Source organism: Lissotriton vulgaris, chromosome 7 (genome assembly GCF_964263255.1).
Source record: "Lissotriton vulgaris chromosome 7, aLisVul1.2, whole genome shotgun sequence".
NCBI classification, from domain to species: domain Eukaryota; kingdom Metazoa; phylum Chordata; class Amphibia; order Caudata; family Salamandridae; genus Lissotriton; species Lissotriton vulgaris.
In genome coordinates, this window is record NC_141695.1 from 1,357,204,982 (window position 1) to 1,357,216,288 (window position 11,307).

The 11,307-nt window shown below is 48.2% G+C and overlaps 1 protein-coding gene across 1 annotated transcript in view; it reads right to left on the reverse strand.

Annotated features, from left to right (window-relative positions):
• The window catches only part of LOC147703687 (perforin-1-like), a 65,999-nt gene extending 64,754 nt beyond the window's left edge, over positions 1 to 1,245 (reverse strand). The window contains exon 1 of the mRNA XM_086932045.1: positions 1,033 to 1,245. The gene's annotated coding sequence lies outside the window, so the exon portion shown is untranslated. The remainder of the gene's footprint in view (positions 1 to 1,032) is intronic.
• Between the last annotated feature and the right edge of the window lie 10,062 nt (positions 1,246 to 11,307).

Here is an 11,307-nt window from a genome sequence, read left to right on the forward strand (position 1 = left end):
CATCTCACCAAACGGGTAGCCTGAGATAGTATCTGCACTTTGTAATGACATATTTGAGCGTTGGCACGGGCCAGGACTGGTCCAGCTCCAGACTTCCGCCCCACCTCTGCTCAGCCCTCTTCTGTTTCAGTGAACACTGTGCATGGATGTGCCTCGTACTTGAAGAGAATATGGCTCTGTCTAGTTTTTGCGAGCACTGAACCTACTTTGGAGGACAAATATCTATTTTTGAATGGAAATCACGCTATATTTATTAAAATTAAAAATGGGCTTCTAAGCGAAGGACTATTTCGAGAAGGGAATAGTCCTGCCTCCTTAGCAAGGCTGGCATACCACCGTTCACCAGCGGAAAATGGACTTCTACCCATAGGATGGGTGGGACAGGACCAGTGGGCCCCTCAGCCTAGTTGGGCCCCAGCGCCACTGCACCTGCTGCACTGTTGGTAGCTACGCCCCTATAAGGCAGGTAACTGACATGAGAGAAGAAACTCAGAAATCACTTAATAAATGCTTGGAGCTGAGCTATGCTATTTTCCTCTGGCATCACTCTTCTTTCCTTCATGGCATAGGGCAAGAGTGATCCGCAGAGGGCCGAGTTCAGCCGGCATTTACATGACAACCACTTGCTGGGCAAATGAGTTCCATTTAGATTTGTTGTATGCACTATTATCCCACCCTGTAAATCTGGACTGGATCCAGCCGCCCTAGACCTGCGTTGTCGACTCATCTATAGAAGAAGCCCCTGGCCTGGTGGAGAATTATTCCAAAGAATAAGACGGAAAAGGAGGGGGACAGAATGATACAAAAACAGTGACACGAGGAGAAAGCAGGGTTTACGAAGAACTTGCTTAAGTAATACGTGTGGGTAGGTAAGGTGGTGGCAGAAAAAGGCATGAGGTGGAATAAATCTAGACAGCCTTAGTATTCAGCATCCCCGGCATTGTACAACACCTGCAGGCTACTGAGAAAAACAAAATGGATATCCACACTCATTTTTACAAATTAAGCTCTAGACAAGGAAACATAACTTACCCTACTAACAATTACCCGCGCTGGTATTAAAAGAACCTGCTCACACCCTGTCTCTTTCCTCAAATAAGTTTTCCACTGTCGACTGTTCCCGTAGCAAAGTAGTCTGAAGGCCCTGGAACTTCTCGGCCTTTATTCCTCACGTCATCTTACGTATGTACGTCCGTGTCCTTCAACCTGGGATCTTGCCTGGGCCAGGAAGGATCATTTAGCCAATCGCTCTTTATGTACATTAGCCTAGGTTAACCTGTAGACCCGTTCTTTTGAAGCATGTTGACAGCGCCCCTCCCACCGGACTCGGGTGGTAAATAATTAATCAAGTTCTTCTGTTGGTGGAAGCAGCTACCTATGAATGTGTAAGGCCCGCTGCGTGAGGCCCATATGGGGCCTCTGGCCATAGACTTTAGTCTGTCGTAGCAAGGCCACTTAACCAGCGTGTTTTTCTTGGTCTTTTATTTGCTGCTCCAGAGATAACCCGAGAGTTGGACTCCGCACTCCAGACAGGGAAACATTACCGAGGGGGATCCGTGCACTACAAGTTAGACAGGGGACCAATAACGGGGATTCATAGTCATTCTGTCTGGCAGATCTTTGGGAGACGAAAGACAGACAGACCTTTCTTGTGGTTGAGGCCACACTTAACAAATGAGTTCCAGGTTTTTTTTAATACTTAATATGGATAAAAAAATAAAGCCTAATGCATCTATAAATACAAATATAGACCCGTTGTTTATTTTTTCCCCTTAATATTCTAGTTCCCACAAATAGTAATAAAAAAAACTTAAAGTCTAGTATTTTTAATAAACTGTACCATGCACCTAAGGTGCACTTTAGCCTCCATAACAACTAGTAAAAGTTACAGCCCATTTTGTTTCAGCAACCTCAACCTCCAATGTAACTAGGGACCCCCAGATGTATGTGGTAAAAGTATACTATGATTATTACAGACAGCAGCAGAGGTGAAAAACAAATCCAGCAGGAAACTCCCGCAAATTGTGGTGTCATGCGCTACAACAGACAGCAGTCCTGCTGCAAAGAAGTGCAATCATTGACATTTTCAAGGACAGTGCCAAACATAACATCCAACACTAGTCTGGAGCACAACATTAAAAATAGTTTCAAGGGCGTGGCCAAGATGGCGGAGCGGTGGGACACGCTCCTTCGTCTTGCCGCGCTTGCTCAACTAGGCCCTAGTCCACAGCAGCGGATCGGCGATCCGACAGAGGCGAATTCCTGTGGGGAAATCTCCCCCTACAGTTGAGCAACCAGCGAAATGGGCAGCCAGAGATATACATACGAATAGGCAGAGAATGGCTGTGGCATTGTTAACCGCCGGATCAGCGCCAGAGCAGAGAGGAGGCGTGGGCGGCCTTGCTGGCAGAGTAAGCGGGGCCCTTTGAGAGCATACGCAGGGGGGACTGGCGATATCGCACGTGGCACCCGATACCTCCTGGGACGGTGCATTGTGTACCGGGGGATGGTTTCGCTCTCCTGGAGACTGGATTAGAGAGCGGTGTGGGCATGTGTGGGATGGCGGGAACCCCCCCAGGCCTGCAAGACGGCGACCACCCCTGGGCCCTGTTACTGAAGGTGGTAATAGAGAGACCTAGGATTGCGACCCCTGGAAATCAGGCGGTCTTGCAGGTACATCGAGCCTAGCCCACGACAACCCAGCGGGTGAGTGCAGCGAGGAGAGAAGGATTGGCTCGTTGATCCCCAAATAAGCCACTTCAGAGCCCATAACAGATCGCAGCAGCCACATAACATTGGGAACGCATGGCAGAGGCAGGGCCCTGAGAAGGGGAAGGGCGAAGATAACAACGAGAAGGCCAGGGGCGTAGGTGCAAGTGGAGGGAGTGTGAGGCAGGAGACTTGCCCCCTGTACTAGGGAGCAAGGTCACAGGCAGGAGCACCAGTTACGCCCCTACAAGATAGCCACAAGTCCTCTTCGTCACTGAGAGGCTGTCGTCAAGACATCCTGGGACTCCCCTCAAAAGAGAAAAGTGATGGAAGCGGCAAACGGGTGGACTGCGGGCAGGCACGTGCTAAACCCTTGGGGTATTAGAAGGTGCCCTGGAAGGAAATGGTTGCTATCCTTGCTCCCGGGGAGGGGAGGGGAGGGGGGTGTGAAACACAGCACGCCGAAGAGAACGCAAGACCAGACATGGTTACTGGAAGACCAAAAAAGTACAGGTCAGTGAAGGACAGCTCCTAAAAATGCACCACTCGCATTCGGATGGCACCCTAGGAGCCATCAGTAGAATCAGGAGGGTCTGAAGATGCGGAGGGTCCAGTCAGCCGCTCCTTCCTGGAGTCCCTCTTCGCTTCCCTCCGGGAAGATCTTACCACTTGAAAAGAGACTTATCGGCAGACCTCAGAGAGGTGCTCTGCGACATCGACTCAATAGGAGAGAGAGTAAACTCAGAGGATCACGAGTCCACCAGGGCTGAAGAGCTAGAGGGCTTACATCAAGAAGTTATCCATTTGAGAGAACAAGACCTTGACCTCCAGGCGCACACGGAGGACCTTGAAAATCGGACCGGCGTAACATCCGCATCAGTGGCATTGCATCAGGAATGGACGACACTAATATCGAGGCCATGGTGACGGACATCTTTTGTGCGCTCCTGGGGGAGTCAGAGGACATTTGTATCAAATTAGACCACACTCACAGAGTAAATCCCCAGAGGCCAGCCTGGCCTCCCCAGCTGACATCTTTATGTGCGTACATGATTACCAACTCAAAGAGAGAATCCTTTGTGGCACCAGAGATGAGTCCACATTCAAGTACAAGGGCCAGAAACCAACCTTATATCAAGACTTGGCTGCCTCAACTCTGCTGAAATGGAAAGCTTTCTGACCAGTTACTACTCACCTAAGATCAACTGGCATCTCCTATTTGTGGGGCCACCCTTTCCGATTAATCTTCTCCCATAATGACGTGCTCGGACAGCTCCCCTTGGTTGTCGAGGCTTGTAGACTTTTGAATATAGAAGTCCCTTCCTAGGAAGACCTGCAACAAAGTAAACCAAACAGAAGGCGACATAGTGGCCATGGGTGGACTGTGATTAAACCTCCAGCAAGCTTGTCACGTCCTGACCAAGACACCATGGCTACAGAACGACAAGCAGTGTTTGCGACTCTCGCAAAGGACCCTCCCAGTGAATGAATGCGGAGCGAGAGGGAGGGCATAGCAGAGGCGCAGCAAGGACCTCCATATAGTTTCCTATCATAACTTGCAGGGGTTTGGTTTGGGCGGGGGCTGGGCGATACCTTGGCTCCTGCAAGATAATGTTCGTATGCCCGGGAGCCTGTGCTAGTCCCCACTGGGAGGGGCAAGCTCTCGCTGATTCCCGTGGGTGTGATAGGTTTGCCTGAGGTGTTAAATATCGATCTAAAAAAGAGGGGAGCTCAGGGCCCTAATGCAGTGGCAATACAATTATTATCCTGGAACCTGACAGGACTAATCAACAAACTCTCCTGTCCAGATTGGGGATCCTTTGTGGACGAAAACGATGTGCGTCTGTTCCAGGAGACCTGGGCGAGAGAGGAGCAATTCAGGGTGGGTTTTGCTTCCTTCTTTGTCCCGGCAGTCTGGGGAGGTAGAGGCCGTCCTTCGGGAGGCCTTGTAATATGGGTGGGCATCCATCTGGGTTATAAAGCCTCAGTACTCAACACTAATTCAGGAGACATCCAATGTGTGGTTCTTACCTGGCCAAATGCTTATACATTAGTAGTGGTTAACGTCTATTCACGTGCCTTTAGTGAAGGCAGAGAGTCCGGCACTATCAATGATCTTTCCACTTTTATACCTACCATTCCCAAAGACTGATATACAGGGGTAGGGGGCGATCTGAACTGCCATTAGGAGCCTTTAGAGGGCCTCAATGAAGGTGTTCTAATGGCTGAGGATGACCATTGGTCGATACCTATGACCCAAGCTCTGTTTACTAGGGCATGGTCTTCACTAGCCGTACAGGTCACAGCTCTTACTATCTCATTACGTGCTTGTAATGGTCGTACCCCTTCGGACACCCCAGCTAAAGGCACTTACAATAAAATGGGACAGACGTCACACCTCGACTACATCTTATTGGAAACTAGGCTGTGGCCAAAGGTGATTGATTTCACCGTAATCCCCAGAATGGACAGTGACCACAATGCCTTAACTCTAGAAATGGCCCTGCCTAATCTCGGGGTGAGCAGAATTACCATGATGGGTGATGGCGATAACAGCAAACTCACCCTGACAAACAATAGGCGTAGACTCAGATGGTCTAACCTCAGAGAAAACCCAGAGCAGATGGCGAAACTTTATAATCTGGCACTCCTAGTTCTGTCTGAGGTTGCTGCCCTTGTTAACCTGCCATCCTCTGTGGGTTCCTTATCACAGGTCCCCGTGGAGAACCTGGAGCTGGTTACTAGCCTAGCTTAGGTACTGAATCCCAGGGCGACCAAGACAGGCAAGAGGGTCTCCTGCTCCTCCTGGTATAACAAGGCATGCAGGAGGGCCAAATCTGAGTTGTTGATGGCCATTATGGATAATAGAGCAGTAATAAAAGAAAGGAGGGCTTGCGATAAAAGGCGAATCACGAACGCAAAGGCCGAGTGGGACCAGGATAAGTGGGCAAGTTTATCTTCTGCTTTAGATACTAAGGATTATAAAACATTTTGGTCCATTATCAACACAGGTACGGGACAACCAAAAGCAGCACTCAAACCCAATCTAGCGCCACAAATATGGGAAGACCACTTTCGAGCTCTCTATTCTAGCGTGGTCTCCACTGACGAACACACCAACCCTTTTACCTTAGCCCAGTTTATCCCCCAACCAGAGGAGTGCGAGGTCACGGAGGCCGAGGTGTTTCTTGCAATTAACAAACTGGCCACAAATAAAGCACCGGACCTGGATAAACTCCTGGGTGACCTTTTTAAACATCTACCAGAAGTATGGGGCCCGTATCTTGAGGTATTATTTAATGCAATTTTGAGTGGAATTGCTCTCCCCACTACTTGGCTGGGAGCAGAGATAGTTCCTATCTTTAACAAGCATTTACAATGCAATTGGTCTCGCATTATTAAAGTTAGAGCTATTGGCATTGTAAATGGCAATGCCTTTTATTTATGTTTTTGCTTTTAAAACATAAATAAAAGGCATTGCCATTTACAATGCTAATAGCTTAAACTTTCGCAAAAGTGAGACCTATTGCATTCCAAATGCTTGTTTAAAGGACGCCCCAGACACTTCTTCCCCAACCTACCAACCTTCAGCGATAGGACAAAACTGCAAACTTATCTTAGCAAGTCCATACCTGAATACAGCGTGCTTTGAAGAGCAGCACATGCGCTGCTCGGGATCGACCTAAAAAGTCTCTGTTTTAATAGCATTATACAATATGCTCGGGTATACAGGAAAGAGCTGGCAGTGTTGGATAGTTGTCAGGGGCTATTCATTCGTTTTTGTGTTAAGCGGTGCACATGGAACATTGTTTAATGTAATTGATACCTAGTGTTAATTTGTCCTTTTTTTCAGTGACTGTGTGCATGCGTGCGTGTGCATATATGTATGTGTGTGTGCGTGTGTTTATGTGTTTGGGTTTGTTTGTGTGTGTTTGTATGTACGTATGTGTGTATGTATGTACGTATGTGTGTATGTATGTATGTGTGTGTGTGTGTGTGTTTCTCTGCAGATTATAGATTCACATCTCTGCTGGGCAGCCTCTGCCTTTCATCCTTTGATGTCATTCTCCCTCTGACACGTCATTGGTTTCACACGAGTCTCACTGTGGTGAGAGTGCTGCAGGAGAGTATCAGGGGTACTGGGTCTCTGGATGACAGTTTGTGTGGAAGATTCTTTTTACTAGAAAAGTGCTTTAGACCGATGATCCCAGAGCCTGCTCCCTTCCAGTGTGTGGTGAGATTTTTAGGATGTGGGGGCTCTGAAGCGACAAGTTTTATAGCGCTTGGGAGCGCTGTATTCACCTGCCTAGCGCTTGGGAGCGCTTCATTTCCCTGAAGCGCCTGGGAGCGCTTTGTTGCAGGAGGCCAGTGCCCACCCGGCATTGGCCGCGGGATTTGCCTCCTTAGCGCTTGAGAGCGTTGTGTTTGCCGTTGAAGCGCGTGGTGCTCCAAGCCGGTGCCCACCCGGCATTTGCCCCAAATTGCGGCGTATTTCCACTTGTAGCGAGTGTCACCTCGAAAGGAATTCCCATCTTGTGCATCCAGTCCTGGTCTTGCGAGAGCAAAGAGGAGGAGGAAGGAAGCAAACGGGAGAGCGGTTGCTGCAGCGCCTTCGTGCGAAAACCCTTATCAGCGCTTATCGGCAAAGCCAGCAAAATCGGCGGAATCAGATTTGGAGCCCGTTTTGGAGCCGTTCTGGAGCCGTGCGGTGGGGGCCCGCGGTGCTGCGGAGAGCATCGGGACGCCGGAGCACTCGGGGCACGGAGATCGCTGGAGGCTGCATTGGGGCTGAGCCTGCAACTGACCGGGAGGCGAGCAAGGCGCCCATTCAGGCTTAACCGACCAGGAGATTCCAGGAAAGCGAAGCAAGAGCGATAGCTGGAGAGGCAGAAGCAGTGGAGGCTGGTGAGTGAGGAACAGGGAGCAGCGTGGTGGCGAGTTGGGGCCAATGAGGCTAGGGGTCTCTGCTACCACTACCACTACACCCACCCTCAGCCCACATACTGCCCCAGCAGAACATAACTGCCAGACCGCCAGCTTCACCCCTCCCCCTGGGGGTCATTTCTCCTGTCAGCATCCTTAAGGCAGAGCCACGAGGTGCAAGCGTCACACCCCTGTTTCTGGTGGGGGCGAGTGCGAGCAGTGGGAGAGGGAGTATAGCAGGTGCAGGAGGGTTTCCACGACCATCGAAATTACCAAAAACACTGAAAAACCCTTTCCTGGTGGGAATTGCATTACACTATAATCCCCAAGTATGAGGTCAGGACGCGTGCGCACTGGCGTCACACTCACTAATAATTCCAGCAAGCGGAAAAGGAAGCTGAAAACACCCGCTGGCTCCATCGGCGAACCTCATCCCAAAACCAGACCAGCTACTCAAATGCCTGATGGAATACTCGAACTTACCCCAGACACTAAAAGTTTTGGCAACGCAAATAAGTCAGCTTTAGGGGAAAAAGGCCCAAAGATCTTCTCTTTTCAGCCTAAAATAGATACAAAATTCTGTTATCTGAAAAACGCTGGCGACACTCTTCTCTCAGGCCCCACTCCGTCAATTGGCCTTTTGACCCCTCTACAGCCCGTAATCCACTTCGGCAGCAGAGAGGGCGACGGCGCTATACAACAAAGTATTGCGGCGGATGCGACGGGCCTAAACAGCTCGCCCATTCCACCAACAACTGAAAGAACAAATGAACCAACAACCATACAATTTCAATCTCAATCTCTATTAAGCTATGGCACCGATACCGGAATAAACAAATGTATGGAAGAAGGCATGGAATTAATAAAGGAGAAGTATTCAATGACAATGATGGGAGATGATTGGGAATCCACAGAGGAAACAAAAGGGACCCAGAGCCTTGAAGAAAACGCCACTTCAAACACTCCTCTTCCTGAGAGCAAAGCGCTACATAAGGCCGGAAGGGGCAACTGCGTCTTACTAGAATCTCTAAGTATCTATGAGTTGGATAGTAATGAAGAAAAGCTACAGGCAAAGGAAAGACCTCATTTGCCCACCAAAGCAACGGAAATCACAAAAAAGGTAGAGGGCGGATCAGAGCACCTTAATGAAAACCAGTGTCTTGAACATAAAAAACTATCTGTCATATCACCATCTCAATATAATCTCCAGACACTCCAACAAAGTGGACAGAGCAACTCAGATGTGAGCAAAAATTTGGACAATTTACAATGCTTTAAAAAGGAAGAATGGGAGGCCCTCCCAAAAATCCACGTTCAAGATCACTGTAGGAACATCTCCACAGCAGGCTCAAATGTGGAGGCGCAAGAAGACCTGCAAACAAAAACAAACACACAAGGAAGTCCAAAGAACGCACCTGAGAAACAATTGGAAAATACGAACCAGTCGGAGAACGGGAATGCATGGGCAAGCTTATTAAAAACAGTACATCTTTTGGTAGAAGCCCTGCAATATCAGTCCGACAAAATGGACTCCAAATTGACTTTAATGAACACCTTAGCAGTATTCGTGGTTGCAATTGACAGTAAGCTAGGAACACTGAATACCTTTGTACAGAACATTCAAGAATATGCCCTTGCCAACAGCCAAAATTGCGGCTGTAGTCCAATCATAGATAAACTAGCAACTCTGCCAATAATGCTAAACGATCTGTGCGCACAAGTAAAAAAATGTGCGCCCAACTATCGTACTGAGTCATCCATGGAAAAACCCCTAACTAGAACCTACACAGACACGATAACTCACCAACTAGTACTCACAAATGGTGAGAATGACCTCACTACGAATAGACAAACAAAAACTGACAGCAACGTAATATTCGGACAGAACACAAAGAATGAATATAAAGAGATAGAGAATTCAGACGAAGGGAAATGGGAAAACAAACTGAATGCGAAACAAAGACGAGCACAAAAACGCAAAGGCCGCAATCAAAAACAAATCTGCGCAAAAAATGGATTTATGCATTTATTCGGGACTACACCAGTTGAGAGCAAGCCTGATGAAGAAAATTCATCAATACCAGTGATATCTAAAACCAGAGGCCTTTCTACGAGGGAGGCATCAAGTGGTAACCTCATCCTCCGAAATGCAGAAGCAAGAGCGATGGAGCAACCACAAGAGGACCCGGAAATCGAGCCTGCACAACCATCTCTGGAAAGGAATAGCCCCACAAAAGGCAGTAAAAATACTAAAACAGAAAACATGAGGCTAAGCCAGCAGCATGCCCTAAATCAGGAGGGCATACCACATGGAATTGTGCAAAATAAAAATACTAACGGTCCTGCCTCTAGGGGAAGCAATGTGAACTCATGCAACCTAGACACAATACGCACAAACTCAGCGACTATAAAGACGGACCGGAACCTCGACCAAATTAGGACTCATACGGGTACAGAGAAGATATGCACTTGCCAATCTCGAAGCAAGGCCACACCAGATACATCAGCTCCAACCTCTACAAATATAGATCTCTGTAGGGGACAGCACCATGAGGCACCCTTAGAGCACAACCACACCAGTATGGAACTGCATCAGTGAGAAACCGAGAATCAACTGATGAAAGCCAGTAATCATAACCAATTGACAGGAGCAGCTGGGAACCACAGAACAACAGGGGAACATCAGAACTATGCTGCCGCTCAAACAAACATGCAAGAAACGGCCTCCAATGACATAAACTGGCAGGAAACGACAACACTGCTGTTCACACCAGAATACACCTCTAAGGGCAGGTTCGACATCATGAATCGCGGCAACATTCTCCGTTTGCTATTGCACATACCATCCTTGTCTGAAATCACCTCAACCGACCTAGTCTCGATTGAATTTATTAACTGCAAGGATTCTGCATCCGGGGAAAAAACGCGTGCCTCATGGGGTTCATCTATCATTGCACAAAGAATACATAGAGAAAGGAATATATTTAAGAGCTGGGGGATAACTATTACTCCACACATTAAGCTAGGATATCCCGACCCGCTGCGGCCAAAATACACAGTTGAAAACTCTGCACCAGTTGGCAGGCCCATCACCTCGGTACTGAAAGGAGCCAGGGTGCAAAGGACAACAAATTGAGAAGGCTCCCTGGCAGAAAACGAAAGCCATCAAGACCCCACAACAACATCCATCACTGACATAAGATGGTTCTCAAGAACAATAAACAACAGGAAAAATGACTGACGACTTAGAGGGACAAAAAATAGACCAAATATAAGGGGGTCTCTACGGATATGCTCATGGAACGTGAATGGCCTGGCAAGTAAACTGTTGGATGCAGATTTCATCAATTACATCAGGGCCTTTGACATAGTGGCTCTACAAGAGACTTGGTTGAGCGAACCTCCACAATTGCAAGGATTTTTGCGCTTCTACACAAGAGCACTAGGTGAGGCAAAGCACGGCCATCTACAGGGTGGCCTGTCCATATATGTCGCATGTGGACTCAACTTTATTGTCCGAGACCTAGGCTCTCCTTCACCTGCAGTCCTTGCTGTAAATTTAAGCTCTCCAGGCGTAACACGAGCAACGGATTTTAACATCACAATAATCAACGCCTATATCCAACCCAAACGGAAAGGCAAATTAATAAAAGAATTGTGCAAGCTGGTAGAAAC